The sequence below is a fragment of the Phocoena sinus genome, chromosome 5 (genome assembly GCF_008692025.1).
Source record: "Phocoena sinus isolate mPhoSin1 chromosome 5, mPhoSin1.pri, whole genome shotgun sequence".
NCBI lineage: Eukaryota > Metazoa > Chordata > Mammalia > Artiodactyla > Phocoenidae > Phocoena > Phocoena sinus.
The window spans coordinates 37,341,316-37,367,871 of record NC_045767.1 but is presented as its reverse complement, the minus strand read 5'-3'; the positions used below and the strand labels follow the sequence as shown (position 1 = coordinate 37,367,871).

The following is a 26,556-nucleotide window of genomic DNA, read 5'->3' as shown; positions in this document are numbered from 1 at the left end:
GACAAAAAAAAGAGCAGTAAGAAGAAGGAAAGAAAGAAATCACTGACCTCAAGAACCGCAGCCCCTCTCTCCTCCACCCCAGGCTCTCTGCCACTCATCTCCTCCTAAAGATAACCATTGCCCTGACTTCGTCAGCCTCATTTAGCTTTTTTTCCAGGTTTGGAACTTTAAATAAATGTAGACCTGTGGTGTATCTTCTCTTGTATGAGGCTCTTTCATTCAACCTTATGTTTCTGAGGATCACTTGTTTCACGTAGTTGTAGATTGTTTATTCTAGCTTGTGCCTGTATTTCAGTGTTTGATTATATTGCAGTCTGTTCTTTTGGCTTGATGGAATTTGGGTTGTTTCCATTTGGGGCTGGAACAAATCTTGTATATGTCTTGCACATTGTTTTTTTTTTTTTTTTGGTGTACCTGTAATTTTTTGGATGTGTACTTTGGAATGGAATTGCTAGGTCATATGCAAATGCTTAGTTCTGATTGGCACTGTCAAATCGTTTTCCAAAGTGTTTTTACCAATTTGCACTTGCTCTGTGATATATGAGAATTCTAGTTTTCCCTCGCCTTTGCCAACACTTGGTACTGTCATTCTTTATAATTTTAGAAATTCTGGTGTATGTGCAGTGACGATCCATTGTGCTTTCAGTTTATATCGCCTTGATGCCTGATGAGATTGAGTGCCTTTTCATCTGCATATTGGTCATTTTATGAAATATATGTTCAGGTCTTCTACCAATTATTTGTCAAACTGGTTTCTCTCTCTTCTTACTGATTCTTAGGTGTTCTTGATGTGTTTTGAAAAAGAAACCTTTGTCAGTTATATACACTGCATATATTTTCTCACACTCTGGCTTTTTCATTCTCTTAATTGTATCTTTTAGTAACAGAAATTGTTATGTGAATGTACCCAACATAACAAGTTTGTCCTTTGTAATAGTTAAGACATATTTTGTTTCCTATTTAAAAAATCTTTGCTACTTATAAGTCCCCAATATTTTTTTCCTGTGTAACCTTTTGAAGGTTTACATTTTTACCTTTCATTAATAATTTTCCATCCATCTGGAGTTGATTTTCTTTATGGGGTGAGGGGAGGAGGGGACAGTATTTATTTCCAGTTTACCCAGTACTGTGAATCGAAAAGGCCCTTGTGAACAGTTTGCTATCACTGTGTAACAAAAACTATCAAAAACAATTTAGTCACTTGAAACAGCTACCGTTTATTTTGGTCACAATTCTGCATGTCAGCGATTTGGGCTGAGGGTCACTTATATATCTGCAACCTGCCTCTGGGTTGACTGGGGCACCTTTTCTTATGGTTTGTCACCTTACAGCAAGATTACCTGGCTGGTTCACATAGTGGCTAGGTTCTAAGAGAGAAGAGAATGTCATAATGTGAAAGCACTTTTCAATCTCCGTTTATATCACATTTGCTATCATCCCTTTGGCCAGAGGAAGGCCAGTATTCAACCCCAGACTTTGGGAGGGGACTTCCCCATGTCATGGATATAGGGTAGTGTGGACATATTGGGGTCCATTCTGCAATAATCTGCTCAAACCATGCTGTCTCCATGGCACTACAGTATCACCCTTGTCTCAAAGGAATTGACTGTACGTGTGTCGGTCTGTTTTTGGTTTTGGACTCTTTATTTCATGGTTTTACTTGTCAGTCCATATGCTAATAACATATTTCCTTAATTCCCCTAACTTTGTAATTTTAGATATGGCATTTTAACTTCTCTTACTTTGTTATTCTTCTGTGAGATTGCCTTGGCTACTCTTGGCCCTTTGTATTTCCATATAATCATAGGAACAGGTAGTCAATTTTCTTTAAAAAATGGCTGGAATTTTGTTAACTAAATAGATAAATTGGAGGACCATTAACAACTTCAAAGTACTGAGTCTTCTAATCCATGAGCATAGTATATCCCTCTATTTATAGTCATCCTATTTCTCTCAGTAAAACTTGAGCTCTTGCACATTTTTTAGATATGAAAAAGTCTGCATACAATTAAACATTATAGATGTTTAATTGTATGATGCTATTTGAGTTATCTTTAAAATGATACATAGAAATACAATTGCTTTTTTGTATATTGATCATGTATCTGGTGTCCTTTCTAAAGTTACTTATTGAGTACATTAGTTTTTCTGTAGATTATCTTTGACTTTCTACATATCTAATTGTGTCTTCTGTGAACAAGGGTGTTTTATATTTTCTTTTCCAAACCTCATACCTTTAATTTCTTTTTGTGCCTGAGAAATTTTCTAGGACCTACTAGAGGTTGAATACAAATAGTGATAAGCATTTTGCTTGTTTCCTAATTTCTTTAAATATTTAACCATTAGGTTTATTTTAAAAAATGTTTTGGTAAATATCAGATTAAAGAAACTCCATCTACTCCTAAATATACTGTGTTTTATCATGAATTTGTATTGGATTTTATCAAATGCTTTTAATGCAGCAATTAAAATTATTTCAAATGCCTTTTTTTCTCTTTATCTTTTATGTCATCAATCTTACATTTCTGGGATAAACTGACTCTGGTCATGTTATAGTAACCTTCTTATAGCAGGATTCAGTCTGCTAATATTTTATGTAGAATTTTTGCATCCATGTTCATGAGTCAGATTGACCTGTAATTTTCCTTTCTTATAATGTTTTTCTCATGTTTTGGTATCAAGATGAGGCAGTCTCATAAAACACATTGGGAAATGTTCCCCCTTTTTCTGTTCTCTGGAAGAGTTTACATAATTTTGGTGTTCTTTCCTACTATAATGGAAGAGGCCATCTGGACCTAAAGACTTATTTGTGATAATATAGTTAATTATAGATTCTACTTCCTGAGAGATACAGGACTATTCAGATTTTCTATTGAGTTTTTTTATCTGTCAACCAGTCAGGCAACTTGCAGAGTGAGAGAATCAAGCTCATGTTCAAGTTCAGGTTCATTTGGCATTACACATTTTTTTTAAGTCAATGGATTTTATTCACACTTTATCAATCATTCCACTGGTGTCTTTCATAACATAAGGAAAAAAATTTCACAGTTCAGGAGCCAATTCAAGATCACATATTACATTTAGTTATCATGTATATTTCTTTAAACATTATTTAAGTTGCTTTTTATAGTGGCATTTGATTTTATTTCTTTATTTCCATTTCTTGCTATTGTGGATCAGTGGCTTATAATTTAAAATATTTCTACTCCTGGGAATTATGACTGTTTCTTAAGTGGTTAGCAGATCTGGTGATGGAAAATACATAAACCCACAGGCACCTGGATTCAAAGTCCAATCCTACCAGTTCTAGCTGTGTGATCTGGGGAACAATGCTCCACTTCTTTGAGCTGCAATTTTTTTCTTTTTTTAAATAAAACTTTATTATTATTTTTGACATGTACAGTATTATACTTCTACTCCACCACAGCGTGCTTCAGGATCACCTGCAGACCTTAAATCTGCCGATGCTGAGGGTCATTGACTTCAAGAAGTGGGCTTATCTTTCTGCCTCCTAGAATCACAAGTAGAAATCAGGAGGAAAAACAGAAGAGTGACTAAAACAGTAATTAGGAGAGAACCGTTATGTTTAAATCTGAAACACTCATTAGTCTCAAAGAATGGAAACCTTAAAAGGCAATTTATATGCAAACACTTCCAATGTTCTTTCTGCATCAGGCTGCACACCATCATTAGCTTGCCAAAGACCACCTCTAAGGAGGATTTTTTCCCTCTCCCTTTTTCTTCCCTCCTAATTGCCATGCTCTCGCCAGCTTCCTTGTCAAATTAATGCAGACAGAAGCCACATTCTTACCCAGAGCTTTGTCCGGCAACAAAACCATGTGCTTCATTATCCCGCCTGCCACTGATGTCTCAGAATCTCAGGATGTGAAAGCCAGAAGTAGCCTTCCAGGTGCCATGCACAACAGCCTCATTTTCCTAGTGAGGGAGCCGAGGTCCGGGAAGAAGGCACAAGTCCAGGGTTAGATCCTTCCTTCATCCATTTACTCGACAGATGTTTATCAAATATTTATTGAACAACTACTTCACACCTGGCACAATGGAAATAAAGATAGAAAAGTGCCCTAGTTACAGACAGACAATGAGATAATAAATTAATACATACAAAATGGGAGAGTATGATATATGCCAGGAAGGAAGTATACAGGGTCCTATGATAGAAAATGATGTGCGTGGACCTCCTTGATGGGGTTTGTCTTAGTTCAGGTTTCTCTAGAAGTAAACCCTGAGACAAGGTTCTACGTGCAAGCAGTTTGCTTAGAAGGCGATCCCAAGAAAGACGGAGGGAGGGCAAGTGAGGCAAGGAAGGGGAGACAGTCATTAAAGCTTGGGTTATCAAGCAGGTTACCACTGTGGGCACCTGCAGACTTTGGGAAGTGGTGTAGAACATGCCTCAGGGTCATCCCACCCCTATGTTCAAGGGATGTGGGATGTTGATTCACCCATGCCCACCAGTCACTGGTTGAAGGCTCCCCCAGGGTACTCGCAATTCTGGGCATTTACCAGCTTCCGTGCAGGGCAGAGCAGAGTCCCATCACCAGGGAAAGCCCTCCATCAAAGAGATGCAGGTGTTTGCAGTGTGTGCATTGAGGTGGTAAGGACAGAAGATGAGTGGGGTACCAACAATGTCAGCTGCAGGGTAGTATTAGTCAGGGAATCCAGAGAAACAGAAGCAATAGGGACGCTATTGGATGGGTAGATGGATGGATAGATAAAGAGGTTTGTTATAAATAATTGGCTTATGCAACTATGGAGGCTGAGAAGTCCCAAGATCTGCTGTCAGAAGGCTGGAGGCCCAGGAGAGCCAATAGTGTAAGTTTCAGTCTGAAAACTCGCGGGCTCGAGATCTAAAAAGAGCCAAAGTTTCAGTTCAAGCCCGATGGCAGAAAGACTGATTTCCCAGCTCTAGGGAGTCAATTGGAGTGTTCTCGTACTCCTCAAAAGGGTTAGCTTTTTGTTCTAGTCAGGCCCTCAACTGATTTGATGAGGCCCACCCACATTGGGTAGGGCAATCTGCTTTACTCATACTACCAATTTAAATGTTACTTTCATCCAAAACACCCTTGCAGACACACTCAGAATAATATTGGATCAAATATCTAGGCATTTCACACCCAGTCAAGTTGAAACATAAAGTTGACCATCACAAAGGTAGTCCAAGAAAGTTTCTCTGTGGAGCAGAGGTCTAAGATTAGAAAAATGAACCATGGGTGGGGTTCACAAAGAGCTGGGGAAGAAGAGTCCTGGAGTGGGGAAGGGAGGAGATTGGCTGGCTCTCAGGGTTAACAGGTGACAGTGACTGACCAAAGTGAACAATATTCATTTATTCAATAGATGTGATTCAGTGCCTCCTATGTACCAGGCACTGGGGAGAAGGGAGTGAACAAATCAGACAAATATGCTAGTTCTTAAGGAGAGAGATAGACAACAACCAAAGGAGTAAAATACATAGTAGGTCAGATGGAGCCTCTGTCAGCCCTAGTCCCTGAGTGAGTGCAGTAGATGGAGCCATCAGCTGATCTGTGTGGACAAGTAGTACAAGTGACAAAACAAACATTCATTATTACAACCCATCAAGATTTTGGGTTTACTTGTTACACAGCATAACCTAGCCCATACTGATTGATGAACCATCTTGCTAAATGGCAAAACAGATCATATCACCCCATCCTTTTTTTTTTTTTTTTTTTTTTTTTTTGCGTGATACGCGGGCCTCTCACTGTTGTGGCCTCTCCCGTTACGGAGCACAGGCTCTGGACGCGCAGGCTCAGCGGCCATGGCTCACGGGTCCAGCCGCTCTGCGGCATGTGGGATATTCCCAGACCGGGGCATGAATCTGTGTCCCCTGCATCAGCAGGCAGACTCTCAACCACTGCGCCACCAGGGAAGCCCTCAACCTATCCTTTTAATACACACACACACACACACACTCACACTCTCCCCTCTCCCCTCTACCACTCAGAGCCCTGTATGCTCCCCATTGCCCTCAGGATAAGGAATAACTTCTTTAGGCAACCTCAAAAGCCCAGCAATGGCCTGCTGTTGCCACCTCTTCAGTATCATCTCTAACCTCTACACACACCCCCCACCCCATTTCAGCGTCTTTGAACTTGCTCTTTTTTCTGCTTGGAATAATCTCTCATACTCTCCCCACTTCCACCCCTCCTGCCCTTCCTCCCAACACTGCCCAACTCCTGTGCATCCTCTGGTCACAGTGTCAAGTTCACTCCCTCAAAGGAGCCTTCCCTGCCCCCAGGTGTCTTCCTTCCCATGACATGTCTTCTTGTACCCTTCAGCACTTCCGCCAATTACAGGTAAAATTCCTGTTGAATGTCAGGTTCCTATTAGATTTTAGGTTCCTGGAAGACAGAGATGCCCGTCTTATTTGTTCTGGTGTCTCAGCACACAACACCAACAAAGTCAAAGAATAAGCTCCCTGTAAATATGTAACCAATGAATAAATAACAGATCTTTCTGACATCTTTCCACCAGAGTGCTTTTATTAAAAGTCAGATTTTCTCTTAAAAGGAGTCCTGCATAGAGACATAGGACTCACTTTTGTGAGTTCCAGTCTTTTCAAAGAACTCCCTCCTGTCTTCCAATAAAAAGAGAGACAGGAGAACCAAGGAAACACATCTCCTCCAGAACACACTGCCTCCTGCATGGCGGGCAGCAGGGGGAGATGTGATGCTTTAATTGGGAGCAGCGGGGGCTTCCTATTCCGTGGGTGGAGGTGTGATGCACCTCCCAGGTTGGAGCCCGGCATTTGTTTGGGATTACTCAGCAGCTCCAGCTCTTCCCAACCCCTGACCCCACATTAATGACCCAAGTTAAGGAGAGGGCAACTGTTCCGACCACTATGTGAGGTCACGGGCTGCAGGGAACCTACCCTGCATGGGAGGGGGTAGCTGGAGACCTTCCCTGAAATTCCTTCATCAGTTGTCAAAGATCATAGTGAAATTATGATTTAATTTGGTTAGAAGTACAGGGATTTGGGAGATGCTCAAGGGTGGTTCTCTTGTAAGTGTCACATCTCAGGCTGTCCTGTGTCATTGGTTAACTTTGTCAAGTTGCTTTATTGTCCAAAAGGGAGACTCCCATCTCCCGGTCCTCGGGATGCTTCTAGTGCCTACAGGGCCTCACGTGCGGATTTGCACGTAACTGGCTGATTGAGCCCAACCCAGTTCCAATCCCTGGGCCACCAGGCTTCCCAAATTGCACCGGCCCTGAAAAGGATCATAGTGAGAGAGACACGTGCGTGAGCTTGAAAAACTGCTTTCCTACTGTGTTCCAGGAAAGATTCAGTTGTCTTAGCAGGCACTGGATGTATAAGAGGGTGACACAAATGAAAATGTGAGTGAAAACAAGGAAGAAAAACATGGATGGGGCAGAAACAGCGCCAGAGGGAAGCTGGAAATGTGTACCTTCAAAGTCCCCATGCAGATCTGAGCTTCCTCGTGGCCAATTCGAAAAGTGTAGTCAAGGCAGTAACCCATTTCACACGTCTGTACAGAGAAACCAGGCCTGGTGCTGAGGAGCTGCACAAGGACTCCTGGCCCTGCGGGGCGGCCCTGGACAAGCTGTCAGGAGTGTTGGCCCTCTCCTTGGCACTGAGACTCTGCTGGTTGCAGGAACTTGGCCAAGTCACTTGGCTCCCATTAAATCAAGGACAAGCATCTCTGTTCTGTTCCCCTCCCAGGGTGCCATGAAGGTCAGAAAAGGGTGGAAATGCTTTTTTGAACCAGAAAGAACGATACAAGCATGAGGCATTATTATCTATAAGAAATTGATGGTGCTAATTAATCTCTCTGAGCTTCAGTTACCTTAACTATAACATCGGGCATAATAACAACCTCACAGGGTTTTTGTAAGAATGTAGATAGTCCGATTGGTGGCAGGACTTGTCTGATCTTAATTCTCTCCCTCTCTGGCTTTCTCTCATTAAGCAAGAGGGACAGACCCTCAGATTGAAATGGAGTGGATTCAAATCATAATGACATAAATGTTCTGCTCTGAACATTTATCTATTCTTTTAAACACTGTACATACATGGAATGCTCTACATACTCACATGTTACACACACACACACACACACACACACACACACATACACACATATACACACACACACCTCACACTGTATTCTCCTACATTACCTGCAAGCAAGGCCAGCTCCATGCGTGGGACCTGGGCAGTCGCCTAGGGCTGTACCCTGCGAGAGGCCCCACATTTGGTTTGATGCTCTATCACCATCTTGAAATGTTTAATAATATTTGAATAAGGGATTGTGCGTTTTCACTTTACATTGAGCCCTGCAAGTTCAACAGCTGGTCCTGTCCTGTCTACATGCGTGACCGGCCAGCACATTGCAGGAGGAAGAGAAGAGACCTTTAGAGCTGGAAGCTCAACTTCCTCCCAGAGTCTCTTTCTTTTCTCAGTAAAGCAGAGAGGGCTGTCTTACTTACTCTGGTGTCTGCATGTTGCTGCCTGCCTGAGACCCCCAGAGACGGGGGGCTTCCGCCTGCTTCTGGGAGAAGGGGACATGTGATGGGGGTATGCTGGTGTGGCCGGTGCTTGCTGCATCTTTGACTTTCATTCTTCCGTCTCTGTGACTCCCACTGGCCTCTGATCTCTTCATCTTCATGCTGCCATGGCCGCCTGCACCAGTGCATATCCTCCTGCACAGTGCTGTGGACCCAGTGGTTCCAGGCTCAGGCTCTAGAGCTGGAATGGCCAGTGTTCAAGTCCTCGGCCTGGCCCTCCGCGCCTCTGACCCAATGGCAAGGTTCCTGGCTTGTCTGGGTCTCAGCTTCCTCGTATGGAGAGCGGAGAGAGCGGGTGTGAGCTCCTCACTGTGGAGACTGAGAGCTACGCCTGGCCCCGAATCGTCTGAAACATCAGGCAGTCGATGTGGCTACAGCAGCCTCTTAACCCACACCCCCTTTCTGAGTTTGCTCCCAACCCATCACTTGTGACAGGCAGCAAAAGGGATCATCTGAAAATCTAAGTCAGGTCATATACTGTCCCTGCTTGGGACTCCTCCACAGTACCCCCTGCATTTAAATTCGCTCCAAGCTCTGTAAACAGTGGCCTGAGGGGCCCACCTACCTCTCTGACTTCAGCTCACTCCCACCTGCCCTTCCCATCACTCACCACTTCAGACACACGGCCTTTTGTCAGGTGCTCAGAAACACCAAACTTGTTACTGCCCCAGGACCTTTGCATGTGCTGTTCCCTGTGCCGAGTACTCGTGCACGAATAACTAGGATGACTGTTACAAACACCTGGCCAAATGGCACGTTCCCCGTGCTTGGCTGGTCACTGCAGGCCAGAGCTTCTCAACCTCTCTTGCATCTTCACCTTCCCACGCCCGTCCCAGGAGCCTTTTGAGACATTGTTTTCCTGATCATCTCCCCCACTCCCCACCTGCCATGGGATTTTGATAGCTCAGGTATACTGTATACCTGTGCACACCGTCTCTGTGTGCCTGTGCTTTGCACTTAAAAGACTAAGATAATTTTGCCCCCAGAACCAGTTTCCCCCTTGTTGCAGGATTGTGTGCTGTGGGCAGTCCTGATGGTGGCGAGCTTCTGCCCCTCAGGCAGGCTCTGAGTTTGGTGTCATTCCCACAGTTTAGTAAATTCTTTCTGTGCCTTGTCCTGTGTGCGAAGTTTCGTCAACATTAGAAATGGGAAGTTTGATATTCTGTTAGCTGGGAAAGCTCACGGAAGGGACAGGAGCACGTGTAACCACTGGGGCGTTAGGAAGATTTCATACCAGGCTGGAACAGTTTCCATTTCTAAATGGACAGAAAAGGAAACGGTTTGGCCTTTTTCTTAGCAAATATCTGACAAGGAGTGCTTTGGAGCTGGGCTGGACTGTTGGAAGCATGAGATTTCCAGAAAGCTTTCATTTCCTTTTCTTTTTCTCTCAAATATTGTCAATTTTTTCAGACTTCTGTTCCCAAGGTTTTATCTCCTTCCAAGAATCTGACAAAACCCAAGCATATGCCCAGTGACTGAGCAATCTGTGTTATGACTGTATGGTTCTGTTACCAAATGTTCCATTTTCAAAACAAATTAGATAAGGACAGTCTCAGTTCTGAAAGAGTGCACTCAGCTTATAAATGTGAGTTCACATATGAACTCACAAATTTGAAATAGCACGTTTGTATGTTCTGAGACTAATGGGGTGACTTGAGCTACAGAAGTTGCTTTTGTTTGCATAGACTCTATTATGTCCTTAAAGTTTTAATGATTTCTTTTTCCTCCACATTTATTTCAATATCCAGTCAGTTTTTAATCCCTACACATAGAGATCCAGGACTCACAAATAGACACTTTTTGAATGAATGATCGTAATGTTTGCAGATCATGTGTGAAATCATGAGAATTTTTGAGATCTGTCTGTTAGTGTAAAAACAACTAAATGACTTAGTGACAGTGATCGGGAACCTGCCTGGTGCCGTGCTTTGTTCTGAGCACTTTACAAATATTAAATAATTTGATCCTACAGCAATCCTATCATGTAGCTGTTATTATTACTTTCCTATTACAGAGGAGGAAGCAGGTCCCACAGCTTGTAAGGGGAGAAGCCAGCTTCAGGTTCTGTGTATGTAGTGATGTCAATAACAATTGACAATAATATCAACAACTGCCAGTAGTAATGGCTTAGATGGCAGTAACACTAAGGACAAAGCAGGTCAGATCTATCAGGTGGAATGCTGGATGTCTTCTGTAAATCATCTCTAATTTTCACAGTGACTTTCAAAGGTAGTGAAATTACTGTTCCCATTTTGCAGATATGGAAGCAAAGCCCCAGAAAGGTTAAGACAGCCTCAGGTCACACAGTGCTGGGTGGAGAGGCTGGGTCTGGAGTTGGGCCTGCATCCAAGTCTCTGTTGGGTCTCGCTGTGAGAGCTGAGAAGACTGCTGTCCCCGATAAGGGGGAGGGACAGACGTCTGTTCAGGAAACTTCTCCTGGCCACCACTTGGCAGCCAGTCACATCGAGAGGCCAGGAAGGCTAGGAAAAACATAGCCCAGGCCTGTCCATGCAGGTCTCCTGGGCCAGTGGAGAAGGGATAAACGTCCACAGAATGGGGAAGAGTGACTGAGTGTTCACTGTGTCCACCCATTCACTCATTCATTCATTCAGTTGTCCATTTGCCAGTGCTTTGAGGGCCTACTGTGTGCAGGCCCTGGCTCCACTGGGGATACTGACCACACCCATACCTGTGGCATTTGACGCAGTGGACCCCTCTGTGGACTCTCCTCCTTGGGTTCTCTTATGGACTGCATGTTTATGTCCCCCTGAATTCACACCCCAGGGTGATGGTATCTGGAGGTGGGCCTTTGGGAGATACTTAGGTTTAGATGAGGTCACGAGGGTGGGGCCCCATGATGGGATTACTGTCCTTGTAAGAAAAGGAAGAGAGAAGAGAGCTCTCCCTCTCCATCATGTGAGGACACAGCAAGAAGGCAGCTGTCTCTGAACCAGGAAGAGGGCCATTACCAGAACTGAATCTGCTGGCACCTTGTTCTTGGACGTCCAGCCTCCAGACCGTGAAACATAAATGCCTGTTTGTTTAAGCCCCCCAGTCTATGGTATTGGTTACACCAGCCCGAGCTGACTGAGACCAGTTTTGTGATATTCTCGGGTTCTCTCCCCTGTCTCCAAGCAGTGTCCCCTCCTGTGTCCCGTGTTGCCTGCCTTTAGCTGCAGGTGTCCCCAGGCTTCTGTCCTCAGCCCCTATTCTTGACTGGTGTGCCCCACCTGGACCAGTTCATCCACCTCTCCCACTCCGGCTGCTGAGTCCAGAGCCAGCACCCGCTCCTTACAACTCCCTGGGTCCTCCTGCTGTCTCTTTATCACCACGGGCCCCACAAGCTCACAGGCCATGAACCAAACTCTCCATCTTTCCCTACAAATTGTCCTTGTTTCTCCTTTGGTCTTTGCCTCTGCTGGGGCCTTCACCCTCCATATCTAATCAGTCACCTGTGCTGGGGATCCAGAATCTTCACTGAGTCCACTCCTCCCTTCCCTCTGTGGCCACTTCCAGTGTTCTTGCCGATTTGTGTCCTTTTCTCTCCTCCTATCCTGGCTCTGGTTCAGACTCTCTGACCCCCTTGTCTGGATGCTACATGCCTCCTGACCTCTCGTCCCTGGATCCACACTGTGGTGGGCATGGGTGATGATTGAATACAGAGTTTTCCCTCTATAACCCAGGGTCCCTCATGTCCCCTAGTCCTGTGCTTTTCCAATAATATCAACAGCATCATCAGTATTGTCTGGGTCTGCTCGGGCCACCATAACAAAGTACCATAGACTGAGGGGCTTAAACGATGGTAATTTATTTCCTCACGGTCCTGGAGGCTAAAAGTCTGAGATCAAGGATTCAGCAGGGTTGGTTCCTTCTGAGGCCTCTCTCCTTGGCTTGTAGACGGCCGCCCTCTCCCTGTGTCCTCACATGGTCATCCTTCTGTGCATGTCTGTGTCCTAATTTCTTCTTCTTATAAGGACACCAGTCATATTGGATTAAGGCCCACTCTAGTGACCTCATTTTACCTTAATCACCTCTTTAAACGCCATTTCTCCAAATAAGTCCCATCTAAGGTTCTGGGGACTCTAGCATGTGAATTCTGGGGGACACAGTTCAGCCCGTAACCATCATCATCAATCATGTCACCACTGTCATCATCCCCATCACTCCTCCCCACCACACACATTTATTGATCACCTGGTATGTGTTGGGCTCTGGTGTAAACCTTTCCACGTGTGATCTCATTTAATTTTCACAGGAATGGGGAGGAGAGAGGTGAGGTAAACCCCCACTTTGCCTCCTCAAGGAGGTGTTCTCTCGTGCCCTGCTTCTGCCAAAATGTCATCATCCCTCCAGTTTGTGGGCCAGGGGAGCTGCTACGTAGCCCCTCCACTTAGAAATCACACCCTTCTTTGAATTATAGAATCTGGCTCTCTCACAGAGGAAAAAGTCCTGAAATCTTTGAGTTCTCCAGATGTCTGAGCAGCAAAGGATTTCACTGTGATTGTCCAGAGCTAAATAATCCCAACTCTACCTAAAAGTGAGCAGCAATTTCTGGGCTCTGGAGCCTCCTGAAACCGTCAGAGGGGGTGGCCAGTGCCCCATCTGCCTCCACCCAAAGCCTCCGGAGCTTTCCTCCATTCTAGCCTTTGTGGGTGCTGCTTACCCTCTTGACGGGCACACGCTGGATATGGCTGGGACCAAGTTTGGTTTGTTTCTGCCCCGGGGCCTGAAATAGAATCATATTTCTGTGAAGGTCAGGAAGGACATACAAAATAAACAGATCTTCTAACCCCAAAGGGACACCACAGGCCATGGATATAAAGCATTTCAATGAGGCTTATCATCTTATTCTGGTTTGCGTTAGGCTAGTAAGGGAATTACATTGTGCATGTGTGCCCATGTACGTGCCTGCCTGTGTGCATGTGTGTGTGTTTTAGGGGCCATCCCTAATCTCTAGCAGTTCATGACAATAAATTCATCATTTATTTGGCCCTGTAGGTGGCAGAATTTTAAGATGGCCCCCATGAGCATCCGGTCTCCCACTCCACTCCTGTGATTATGTCACATTATATTGCAAAAAGGAGATTATCTAGGTGGATCATATCTAATCACAGGAGCCCTCTAAAAGCAGAGAGATTTATCAGAGTAGTTACAGAAAGGACAGTAGGAGAGAGATTGGAAGCATGAGAAGCATTAGGAGCTTCCAGATGCTTAGAAAACTCCCACTTCACAGCCAGGAAAGAGACAGGCACCACCATCCTACAACCACAAGGAACTGAATCCTGCCAAGAACCTCAATAAGTTAGGAAGCTGACTCCTCCCCAGACTTTCCAGTAAGAGCAGCCCGGCCAACACCTTGATTTTGGCTTTGTGAGACCCTGAGCAGAGAACCCACTTGCTTCCACTCAGATTTCTGAACTACAGAGCTGTGGGCTAATCAGTGGGTGTTATTTTAAGCTGCTAAATGTGTGATATTTGTTACACAGCATAGAAAACCAATACAGGTCCTTCCTCTATGTGTAGGGCAGAACCTGGGCCAGGAACCAGGGACATGGAGATTCCTGGGGCAGGCCCCTGCCCCCAGGTTGCTCATGGTCAAATGTGAGAATCCAGAGTTCAGGCTGGAGGACCTCAGCTGAAGGCAAATGTCACTGGGGGGCTGCCATAGCAGCACTTGATGGTGGGAAAGAGTAGTGGGCAGGCCTGGGGCCAGGGCAGGTACTGGGGGAGAGGACACCGAGTTGGCCATCCTACCCCCTGACCCAGGGTGGCTTTTCTGAAGCTGTTGGGTCACGTGGGCATGTGTGGGCTCGAGGCCATCCAGGGCACCCATCCCTGGCTTTCTCTCTCACCTTCCCCGAACCTCTGCTTCCACCCTCCCCATTTGCCTTCATCAAGGAGTCTGATTTCTCTTTCACAGTGAAAATGGCAGCCCCTTACACCAACTTCACAGTATCCACAGATCTGCCTCCAGGCTGCCCAAGCTCTTCCTCGGACCTCACAGCAGGGCTGTCTCCTGTTCCCGTCCCAGCAAATTGATCGGTGATCTGACCCTGCCCCCCACCAAAGACTCTGGCCTTGACTTAGGTCGAGGGATGTCCATGGATGTTCAGTCGTTCCAGCACCATTTATTGAAAGGCTGGCCTTCTTCCGTTGAATTGTTTTTGTACTTTTGTCAAAAATCAGGAAATTGGTAGCTTGGTTTCTAGGAAAAATGGTCATGCTCTAAGTCACACTGAGTTTCTCTTTCAATCATTGTGTTGAGAGCTGGCTGGGACAGCACTTTTTGTCCAAGGTTGCACAGCTGGAAATAACGAAAGCCTGCCTCTGCCAGAGCTGGTTCCACTGTACCAGAATGAGGAACCAAGTGATGCCATTTCGTTTCTAAAGTATCTTTTTGTTTCTACAACTAGACAGCTATAAGTATACACACAGGTGCATACAGCCACGAATGTGGATCGTTTGTTTGGTCATTCATGCATCTGCTTGGTCATCCTTTATTCAGCCTCTCTTCTGGGCCAGGTGTCGTTCTGGGTGTTTTGGGTTGAATACTGTCCCCCCAAATTCATGTCCACCTGGAACCTCAGAATGTGACCTTACTTGGAAGGAGGGTCTTTGCAGATGTAATTAGTTAAGATGAGGTCATTCTGGATTAGGGCCCTAATCTAATGACTGGTGTCCTTATTAGAAGAGAAGAGACACAGAGACAGACACAGAGGGGAGACAGCCACGTGATGATAGAGGCAGGGACTGGAGTGATGCAGCCACAGCCAAGGAGCAGTAAGGATGGCTGGCGCGGCAGCCCCAGAAGCTGGAATAGGCAGGGAAAGACGCTTCCCTAGACTGTCTGGAGGGAGCCTGGCCCTGCTGGCGCCTTGAGTTCAGACTTCTGGCTTCCAGAACTGTGAGAGAATATATTTCTGTGGTTTTAAGCCACCCAGTTTGTGGTTCTTGGTTATGGCAGCCCCAGGAAATGAATATACTGGGCACAGAGGAAGCAGATGTATCTGAGAGAGTCTTTGCTTTGAGGAATTGTTAGTCTCTCTCTCTCTCTCATGTGTTTGATACTTTCATTATCATAGATCCCACCTGTCAAAGAGCATCCAAATTAGCTTCTGTCCCGAGATTATTGCCATATAATATTTTCCTCTATGAATTGGGCATATGATTTCCTAAATGCTTATAGATTCAGTGTTTTCGCTGATAAGGGTATAGAGTGAGAAAAAAAAAGGCTTTTGGTCTTTATGAAACACATTTATCAACTAGAAAACAAAAGAGTTTTTAATGAGGCTAAAAGAAGCAGCTCAGTTTAGCAAACACTGGTTTTCTACTCTGTACGTAAGAAGTCTGGACGGAATAACTGGTCCAGCTCTGGCCCCGACCAGCCAGAATGGATGCTGGCCAAGGAGCTGGATCAGCGTCTCCAGCTGAATATCAGCCCCTGATGTAACCATGGATGAAATCTACACCTTAGGGCAGAGGAACCGTGGATGAGCGAGGGAGGCTCTGTGCAAAGATGGCTCCCTTCAGAGCCCTGAGTGCTACTAGCATAGACTTGCGGATGAACTCATAGCCTTCAGCATTGGGAGTGAATATACACACGTGGCACCCCCGTGCAGCCACTCTTCCTGGGTGGGAAGGTGTCAGTTCCAGTTCCGCGTAGCCTATGAGTCTGTGGCCTCTGAGTAAGTAGGCTACCTGGTGAGGGAGGAGGTTACACACCTAGAAGATGGTCGTCTCCATCAGTCGTGGGGAAGGAAGAGACTGGTATTCATTGAATGCTTCTTGGAAGGCACTGAGCTTTGTGGTTTTGATGTTGTTACATTGAACTCTGATCCACTCAAGTTGATTTTGGAGTCTAGTGAACAGAGAGAGGTACGGATTTGATTTGATTTTTGTCCCAAGAACTAACCAGTTTTCCCAGCCCTACTTACCAAATAGCTCTTCTCTTCTCTGCTGGAGTTCAGCCTGAGCTTGTCAACCTGCAAAGCTGTGTTCCTTCCTCTGCTCCATCCTGAATCTCTGGTGGACATTTTTGTACCTCAGTTTCCCAGAAGAATCACACTTCACTCGGGATTATGTCTTTTTTGTTCACCACAGGCATCTTGTCACATGCAGTGACCGTTGAATGAGTAAATAAACTATTACTCTTATATCTGGTAGGATAAGACTTTTCTCTTCAAAACTTATTTGGTAGAACATTTTACCCTATTCTCACTTATCCTTAAGAATGATTTTGCCAGTTTTGGGAAACAACCTCAGTTATGATTATATAAATGTGAGCATGAATTTGAGAGGAACTGACAGATGTCTTCTTGTGTCCTGAAACCTTTACTGCCTTATCCCATTCATCATCCTGACAACCCCGTGAGACTGGCATCATTGTGCCCATTTCACAGATGACTAGGGCGAGATGCTGAGACATGGAGGGCCCCCTCCTCCTTGAAGCTATCTGTAACCCCAGTCAGAAGTGAGGCTGCCATCCTTAATGTGCTCGGCACGCTCTTGGACTTTTCCCTTTCATGGCCATTTATTCAATAGGTATTTATTGAGCACTTACTATACGCCAGGCACTGTTCTAGGCTCCAGGGATACTGCAGTGAACAAAACAGGCAAACATCCCAGCCTACAGGGAGCCGGCATTCAATATGGGGGTGGAGACAACGAGCAGGTTGACAAGAGAGCAACAGATATTTCAGTTTGTGAGAATGACTAGGACGGAAATAAGATGGTGATGAGGTAGGGAGGGCTGAGGGGGAGGTCACCCAAGCAGGGCGGTCAGGGAATACCTCTCACTTCTGCAGGGAAGAGAGACCCAAGGATGGGAAGAAGCTGGCACAGGGGTAAACCAGGAGCCAAGCATTCCAGGCGGGGGAACAGCAAGAGAGTGCCTGGGCATTTGAGCAACAGCTGGGAGGCCTTGGAGGCTGATGGATGCCAAGGGAAAGGAGCATGCATGGGGCGGCTGGGAAGGAGGCGAGGACAGGTCCTTCCAGGTCCTGGTGAAGAGTGTGATTGTGTGCAACCGGACACTACTGACGAATGAATCTGAATAGTACTTGAGTTGTAGGCTCTCGGGATGGTGGGCAAAGGAGGGAAGAGAGGACTCTTCTTCTTGGACCTGAGAACACACTCAGACCCTGGGGTCAATAGGCGAATTGGTCCCTTTCTAAGAAGTGCAATGGTCCAATCTGCTGTCCCATCTTACTGAAACCCCGAGTCCCTGCGAGGCTGATTCCCGGGGACTTGGTGACTTGGTAAATAAGGGGAGAGGCTCCTCTTGGGCAGTGCTTTTCTCAAAAAGCTCTTGCAGAGGCTGGATGTGTCCTTGCCCTGAAGAAATGTCTAGTCATCTTTCTGATGGGTTAACCACCACCCCCCCCAACCCCACCCTACTCACTCCTTTCCACTCGTACCCCTGTCCTGCTGTTCCAGGAACGCATCCTGCTGTTTCATGCCACTGGGTGCTTGTTTTCCTTATAGCTTTTCTTGGAATCATTACTTCTTCTCCTCACCCCCTGGAGAACTCTTATTATTCCTCAAACCCACACTCAGGGTCTTGTGCTTTCAAAACTTTCCCTGACTGTCCCCGAAGGATGGAGTAGATCCCTCTCTATGACCTTGGTCCTAGTCGCTGCGGGTTCAGCAGCCTGCAGGGCCCAGTGTGTCCCCTGCTAGGCTGCCAGCTCTTTGTGAGCAGAGCCCTGTCACTTTCGAAGCCCCCTTCTCTCATCAGGATCAGCACACCATAGACACGGAAGATGTGAGGATGGACCTAAATCTAGTAATGAGAATGTCTCGTCCCTGCTTCCACATAGGCACAGGCTGAACCAAGGCAGCTACGTTCTTGCTTTGCTTCTCCCTTTCCTGGGCTCCTGGCTGATCACCACTCCATCTTTTTTTTCTTTTTTTAATGACTTTTTTAAAGCATTTCAAGGTTCATAACAAAATTGAGGGGAAGGCACAGAGACTTCCCATATACTCTGGCCACCACCCATGCACAGCCTTCCCCATTATCACCTCCCCTACCACAGTGGTACCTTTGTTACAATCAATGAACCGATGAAACTGATACATTATCATCACCCAAAGTCCATAGTCTACATTAGGGTTCACTCTTGGTGTTGTGCATTCTATGGGTTTGGACAGATGTGTCATGACATGGACCCATCATTATGGTATCCTGCAGAGTAGTCCACCATGCCCACTTTATCTTTCCAGATAAATTTATTTAGCAGACTGTAACATCATTGCTGGGATTCCACGTCCTTAATTACCATCATGGGGCAGTCCGGTTTCCCTGAGATTACAGCTAAATTTGCTTATTTCCAAATAGCTTAAACCAACAACACCAAACCATAGTTTTATTTTCCCTCGTCAGGACCCTCTAGTACTTTCCCACCATGTTTAGAAAAATCTCCTAAAGCCCTTACCGCAGCCCTGTATGGCCAGCTCCTGACCACCCTTCTGACCTCATCTCTCCTACTTTCTCACCCTCTCGAGCTGCACTCCAGCTATCCTTGCCTGCCTGCTCTTCCTGCAGACCATCATGCATGTTCCCCTCTGCCTGCTGTTACCATCCCCCAGATATTTGCATGGCCTTTTTCAAGGATCTGCTCAATTGTCCTCTCCTTAGAGAGGCCTGCCCTGACCACCCTATTGTACTCCCAACATAGTCGCTGTTTACGCCTGTCCCTGGTGGGGTTGGCAGAATAATGGCTCCCCAGAGATGGCCACATCTCAATCCTAGAACTGCATATACACTGCATTACATGGCAAAAGGGACTTTGCAGATGTGACTAAAGTTAAGATCTTGAGTTGGGGAGGTTATCCTGGATTATCCTGTGGGCACAATGTAATCACAAGGATCCTTATAAGGGAAAGAGGGAGAAAAGAGGGTCAGAGAAGGAGATGTGACATTGGAAGCAGAGGTTGGAGTGATATGGGGCCATCGGCCAAGCAATGCAGGTGACCTCGAGAACCTGGAAACCTGGAAAAGGCCACAAAATGGATCATTCCCTAGAGCCTCCAGGAGGAACTCAGCCTGCTGACGCCTTGATTTTAGTCCGGTGAGAACTGTGTCAGACTTCTGACGTCCAGGGCTATTAGATAATATATTTATATTATTTACGCCCCTGTGTTTGTGCCTGAATTTGCTAGAGCAGCACTAGGAAACTAATACACGTGAATTTATTGTTTTCTTCGTAGAATTTACCACTTCATACCAATGAGTTATACACTGATGGATTATTTGCCTCCTTGCACCAGAAGGTCAGCTCCATGGATGGAGAGTCATTTTGTGTTCTGTTCACTGCTGGGTCCCAGTACCTAGAACAGGGCCTGGCACAGCACACACTTGTTGTCACTTCAACAAGTATATGTATCCACTCAGTAGACCTTTATTTTTTCAACCAATAAATACTTGTTGAATAAGTGACTGATAGAAGCATTTCATGGTGTTGCCTGATGCATCTGGGTCGTCCCTCCTTTCTGTATGGAGGTCAGTTGTGTCCTATAAAGACACCACTGTCTTTCCCAGTCCCAGTCCCTGGAGAGCCCAGTCCCTGGAGAGCCCCTTCCTGATCTCCTGCCTCACTGCACAGTTCATGTATTCATGCCTGTGTTTGGTTATCTCAACTGAGTACTTCCTCTGTGCTACCTGTCACGTATCTGGGAGTCAAGGATGAACAGGGCTCAGCCCCATTCTCAGTGAGTCACCTGGATACATGCATTATCTCTATGCTAATGAGAGACAAAGCCAAAACCAAATAATCACCAGCGTTATGTGCTGATTATGGAATCGTCTTATCCCGAGAAAAATTCCACCGGATGAGTGTGGCCCCATTTGAGAGATGAGCAAACAGATTGTGAGATGCTAAGTGACCAGGCTGAGGGTCCACAGCTGCAGCAGGGATTTGAGTTGATACTTTTCAGGGTGGCTTCCGTTTGCAGAATCAACCTTCTGCTCTGTCATAGCCTGTGGCCCTCGCCCCGACTTGGGGAGGTAGGCATCACTACTCCCATTTTACTGATGGGAAAATTGAGGCTGGGGAAGTTAACTTATTCCCTCAGGTTCACAAGGACAAAATGGTGGGGTTAGGTTTAAAGCTAGCTGTGCAGAACACCAAGCTCTCCCTTCCACCTCTGCCCCTTACCACCTCCCCATATGATAGGTCTTTTCCCACTGCAGTCCAATGACCAAAACCTCAGATACTTACGGGATCAGGCAGGAAACAGAAATGCATGAACTGGGCAGGCATGGATAGTGGTGACTCAGAGAAGACTATTGTCCTGTTGTCTGGGGGCATCATAGGGCCAGTTATGGCAGATCTTCCAATTTTTGAAATGATGGCAAAAATCAGTATTTTGAGGTGAAATTTCCTATACACGCACGACCAGCCCAAGTGCAGTGGTACAAGGAATGAACTCCAGGTTTCAGCTTTTTAGGGAAATGGAAAAGGGGACATTTGCTTGCTGTCTTTGCTTGATGTATTTTTATAGGATATTGATTGGGGTTTACTTTCTATTACAGATTGTTTAAAGAGTAACTAGCCATCTTGAAAATTCACACTTGGCTCTCTGAATAAGCTGCTTCCTGAATATTGCATGTTGAAAGAGTGCTATGAAATTCCTTAGAAATAATTGGCCTGTTGGAAATGAGAAAAGATCCCAGTAGCTCACAAGGTAGAACAACCAGATTTACCTAGTGTGATAATTACCATCAGTAGTTAATAGGCCCTAATACAGTTCTCACGTTATCACCCAAGCAATGTTTGGTCATGATTTAATCAGACTAGTGTTGTGTCATAAAGGTGAAAAGTGGGGAAAAGCTACTCATACAGAATAATAATGATAATCATACCTAATATTGGTAGGCATTACTTCAGACTCAGGATTATTCTAAGTACTTTACCTATATTGATTCACTTAATATTCATGACAACCATAGATGGGTATTTTAGTTTACCCATTTTATAAGTGAAGAGACTGAGGCACAGAGAGGTTAAGTGACTTCCCCAAAGTCACCCAGCCGGTGCGTGGTAGAGCCAGAATTCAAATCCAAGCAGTGTGGCCCCTGTGTTTACACCCCAAACAACGTTGGTCTTCTGCCTTTCAGTAAAATCACGATGAGGCTGGAAATTCAACAATAAAATAGTTAGCATTTACTAAGCTCTTACTATGTGACTATCTTTGTGTATCAGAGAGGAATGCTTCTGGCTTCTTGTAGTAGCAAATCTGACCCACAGTGACTTAAACAAGTAAGACTGCTTTGTTCTTTTTTCTAGTATAATAAGAAGTCCAGAGGTAGGTGGTTGCTGGCATAGCTTCAGAGGCTCAACAACAGGTAGTGGCTTCTGTGCCCATAAATCTTGGCCTTTGGCTTGTGTTTGTTGTTTCATAGTCACAAAATGGCTGCTGCAGCTCCAGACATCACATCATCATATATGGCAGGAAGAGGTGGGAGGGTTCAAGAGCCAGTCCAGCTGTAACTGTCCCTTTTCATCAGGAAAATATGCTTTCCCAGAAATACCCCCATTAATCTCCTGCTTAGATCTCATTGACTAGACCTATGTCATGAGGTCACTGCCAACTGCATGACTGTCTGTGACAGTGGAGAACAGAATTCTCCAGTGGATAATCAGTATCACCTGGAAACTTGCAACCTGGGAAATGCAAGTTCTCTGGCCCCTCCTCAGAAACTCAGGAGGGGACCCACGATCTGTCTTAGCAAGCCTCCAGGGGATCCTGATGAACTCACTGGATTTGGTCAATTGTGACTCATTGTCTGGGGCCGGCCACACTGCTCCCTGACGGATCTGAGGTTTCCGGATCAAGGATGAAGGGCGAGTTGGGCCTGGCCTGCCCTCCAGGTGGGCGTCACTGTTGTGGAGCCTTTGGGTGAGGTCAGTGGCACCCCTTTGGCTTTGCTTCTGGCTGGCAGTGTGCTTCCTGTTTCTACTTTAACAGTGTACTTACCACAGTGTCACCCTTGGCAACCCTAGTGTCTGGTGGTCTGAACAAACGCTGCTTTTCAAGAATTCACCTTCCTGTCCCCCAGCCAGCTCTGTCAGTGCTAGTGACTTCAGGTGGTCTAGAAACCTACAGGTGACCAATTGTCCCAGTTTTCCCAGGACTGTGGGGTTCCCAGGGTTGCAGGACCTTTAATGCTAAGACCAGGAAGGTCCCGGGCAAACCATGACCCGATGGTCACCCTAAGAAACCCACTAATCACCCCTCCTTGTACACCCCCCAGCCAACTCCTCTTGCTCTGGGCCACCAGCCCTAGGTGACAGTGTGATTTCTAGGAGCCGTCTTTGGCCTGGGACTCTCATTAACTGAAGTCATTTCAATCTGCTTATCAATCAAGTGTAAACCCTTCCCTTATTCACAGTGTATTCATGGAGGCACTATTATGTAAATCTCAGTACACCAGGTCAGGGGAATGCGAAATAAATGAAAAACCCAGGCCATACACTCAGTCACTTAAATCCAATCTAGTCCAGTAAGCAAGTAAACGTTAAATAAGTACCTGTTTGCCTCGTACGTTGTGTTAGACACCCACCCCCATGAACACACATTTCTGTAGAGGATGTGGATGAGCGAGATTATTTACAATATTATAATGCTAATTATTAAAACAGTAATAGCTTTAGGCATTTGCCAAGTTGCTCATTAATTAAAACCCCTTCCAGTTATGAGACAAGACAAAAGAGGAGGCCAGTGGAGAACCAAGCCTTACCCCTAGAAGGGATCTAGGTGGGGTTGAGGAGTGGGACCCAGGAGGGCAGCAGCAATGGGCCCCGTGATTCTGAAGCCCAGAATTAACCAGGCTCACCCACCTGTTCAGCAATGACTCTGGACCCCGTAGACCTCTCCACACAGTGGCTGGCCCTGAAAAGCTTCTGGCAAGAGGGAGCAGAGGAAAAGCTTGCTCCCTGAAGACAGACAGGTTCCGGAGAGAGAGCAGGACAAGCAGAGATACACCAGTGCAGTTCCTTTTCCAGCTCACCACTTGGACAACTCACACCACCTTTGATGGGACAAGAGGCCACAGATGTTCACTGAAATATCCCTCCTAGAACCCAGAGAAGGAGGAGGATGGCTCCCCATCCCCGACACAAATAGCTAATGCTTTTTGAAAATGTGTTGTGTGCCAGGCACCATTCTATGCTCTTCTGGAAGGTAGGCACCGTTGCTCCCATTTTACAGACGGGGTACGTGACACACATAGAGGCTCAGTGACTCATCCAACGTTACTGTGGCAGAGCTGGGTTATGGACCTAAGCAGTTTGACTCCAGGCTGGGGTCTCCTGATCCCTGGACGGATGTCTACAGAAGGTCCTGCTATCGCACTAAGGAGAAAGTGATTTGTTGGAAGTGGGGGAAAGCTTCATGAGTGAAAAGAACATGTGAGCCGTGTGTCAAAGGGCAGGTAGGGGTTTTCCCTGAAATAAAGGGTGTCGGAGGAATGACTTTCCAAGCAGGTGAAATAACAGCACAGGGAGCATGGAGCCTTCGGGGAAGTGGGGATGTTTCTTGCTAATTGGCGGGGAGGGCAGGTGTCAAATGCCAACAGTGGTGCCTGCCTCCCGGGACCGTGGGGGCTTGGGATAGGATATGTGCATTTTCTAGCTCATTGCCGGTCACATCACAAGTGCAGTCCCAGCCCACTGCTTTCTCTCTTCCCAGTTTCTTTTCCTGGCAAGTTATGTGCAAAGGAAACCAATCTAGGTCAAGGTTTTGCTAAGTTAACCGTTAACCCTGTCTCTCTATTCTAAGCACGTTAGGTGTTAGATGGCACACTGGATTCTGACGTTGGTTTGGCAGGGACACAGTTCAACATAATTATCCTCCATGGTGGTGAGTTGAATGCACAAGGAACTAATTGTATTCATTCACCTCCCCCTATCCTTGCCCCCATAGTAGTAAACGAATCAGTTCACTTCATCTTTTGTAAATAGCATGTCTTTCCTAGTTACTAGAAACTGGCCGTAATTCAATCTAATTCAGAAATATTTACCGAATACCCATTATGTACCACGAAGTGTGTCCGGCACCATGAATATGGGAATCTGCTTTCAATCATTCCTTTAGCTGATGAATATTTGTCAAATATGACTGTGTACCAACGCCGTACTAGCTGTAGGGATACAGTAGAAAAACAAACATGGCCTTTGACCTCAGGGAGCTTAGAGTCTAGTGGAGGATCAATGATCTTAATCAAATGCATGTAAAATAACACAGAATAATGTCTTTTGGAGCAAAGTCCCAGGGTGCTGTGAGAGTATATAATAGGGGGAGCAGACTTAGGCTGAAGGGTCAGAGCAGCCTTCTCTGCTTGCAGAAGAATGAAGAGGAAGCAGAGTTAACAAGTGTGGGACCAAGAAAGGTGTGGGGAATGGCTGCTCAAAGTACAGAAAGAAAGCTTGCAAGTCTGAAGCTCAGTGGGTGTCTGGAGCATGGTAGGAGGTGAAACAGGAGAAGTAGCAGGGGCCCAATTGTGTAGCCTCATGGCCATGGGGAGGAACTTCCTCTTTTCCCTGAAAGCAGTGGAAGGGCCATTGGAGGGGTGTAAGCAGAGGACGAGCAAGAAGACCCCCCTCCTGAGAGAGGTGGTTGGAAGACCACTGTGGTTGTCCAAGCGAGAGACGATGTGGGTTAGACCAGAGGGTGGCCATAGGGTGGATGGATGGGAGAGACAGTGAACAGGTGAAATGGACCTAACCTAGTGAAGGATTAGATGTGGGGTTGGGAGAGAGAGGAGTCCACAATGAGTTCCAGGCTTTGAGCTTGTGAGGTCGAATGAATGTTGAACCGCTCATCCTAGGCCGTGTTTCTTTTATTTTATTTTTTAATTGATGGACGGTTGATCTACAATGTTGTGTTAGTTTCAGGTGTACAGCAAAGTGATTCAGTTGTATATTCGGTTTTATATATATATATATATATATATATATATTCTTTTTAATATTCTTTTCCATTATGGTTTATCACAGGATGTTGAATATAATTCCCTGTGCTATAGAGTAGGACCTTGTTTATCCATCCTATATATACTAGTTTGCATCTGCTCATCCCAAACTCCCAAACCGTCCCTCTCCCCCCCACCTCCCCCTTGGCAACCACCAGCCTATATGTATATGTGTGTATATATACCTATGTATGTATGTATATATATATACATATATATATATGTTCTTTTCCAGTATAGGTTATTACAAGATATTGAGTAGAGTTCCCTGTGCTATACAGTAGGTCCTTGTTGATTATCTGTTTTATATATAGTAGTGTGTATCTGTTAATCCGAAACTCCTAATTTATCCTTCCCTCCTTCCCCTTTCCCCTTTCGTAACCGTAAGTTTCTTTTCTATGTCTCTGAGTCTGTTTCTGTTTTGTAAATAAGTTCATTTGTATCATTTTGTTAGATTCCACATATAAGTGATATCATATGATAGTTGTCTTTGTCTGACTTACTTCACTTAGTATGATAATCTCTAGGTTTATCCGCGTTGCTGTAAATGGCATTATTTCATTCTTTTTTATGGCTGAGTAGTATGCCATTGTATATATGTAACACTTCTCCTTTATCCATTCATCTGTCGATGGAAAGTTAGGTTGCTTCCATGTCTTGGCTATTGTGAATAGTGCTGCTATGAACATTGGGGTGCATGTGTCTTTTTGAATTAGAGTTTTCATGTTTTCTGGATATATGCCCAGGAGTGGGATTGGTGGATCATATGGTAGTTCTATTTTTAGTCTTTTAGGGAATCTCCATACTCTTCTCCATAGTGGCTGCATCAATTTACATTCCCATCAATGGTGGAGGAGAATTCCCTTTTCTCCACACCCTCTCCTAAGTTCCATTTTGGACCCATTGAGTTCAAGGTGGCTCCAAAGCCTCCAGGAGTTTCTGTGTGGTAGGATCAATCGGTACGCACAGCCTGGAAAGTCATTGGCCATTAGGTGGTGACTGAAGCCTTTGGAGCCAGTGAG

General features: G+C 45.6%; 1 protein-coding gene across 1 annotated transcript in view; it reads left to right on the top strand.

Annotated features, from left to right (window-relative positions):
* STK32B (serine/threonine kinase 32B) overlaps window positions 1-26,556 on the top strand; it is a 356,081-nt gene that overhangs the window by 66,178 nt on the left and 263,347 nt on the right. The gene's annotated exons all lie outside the window — the stretch shown is intronic.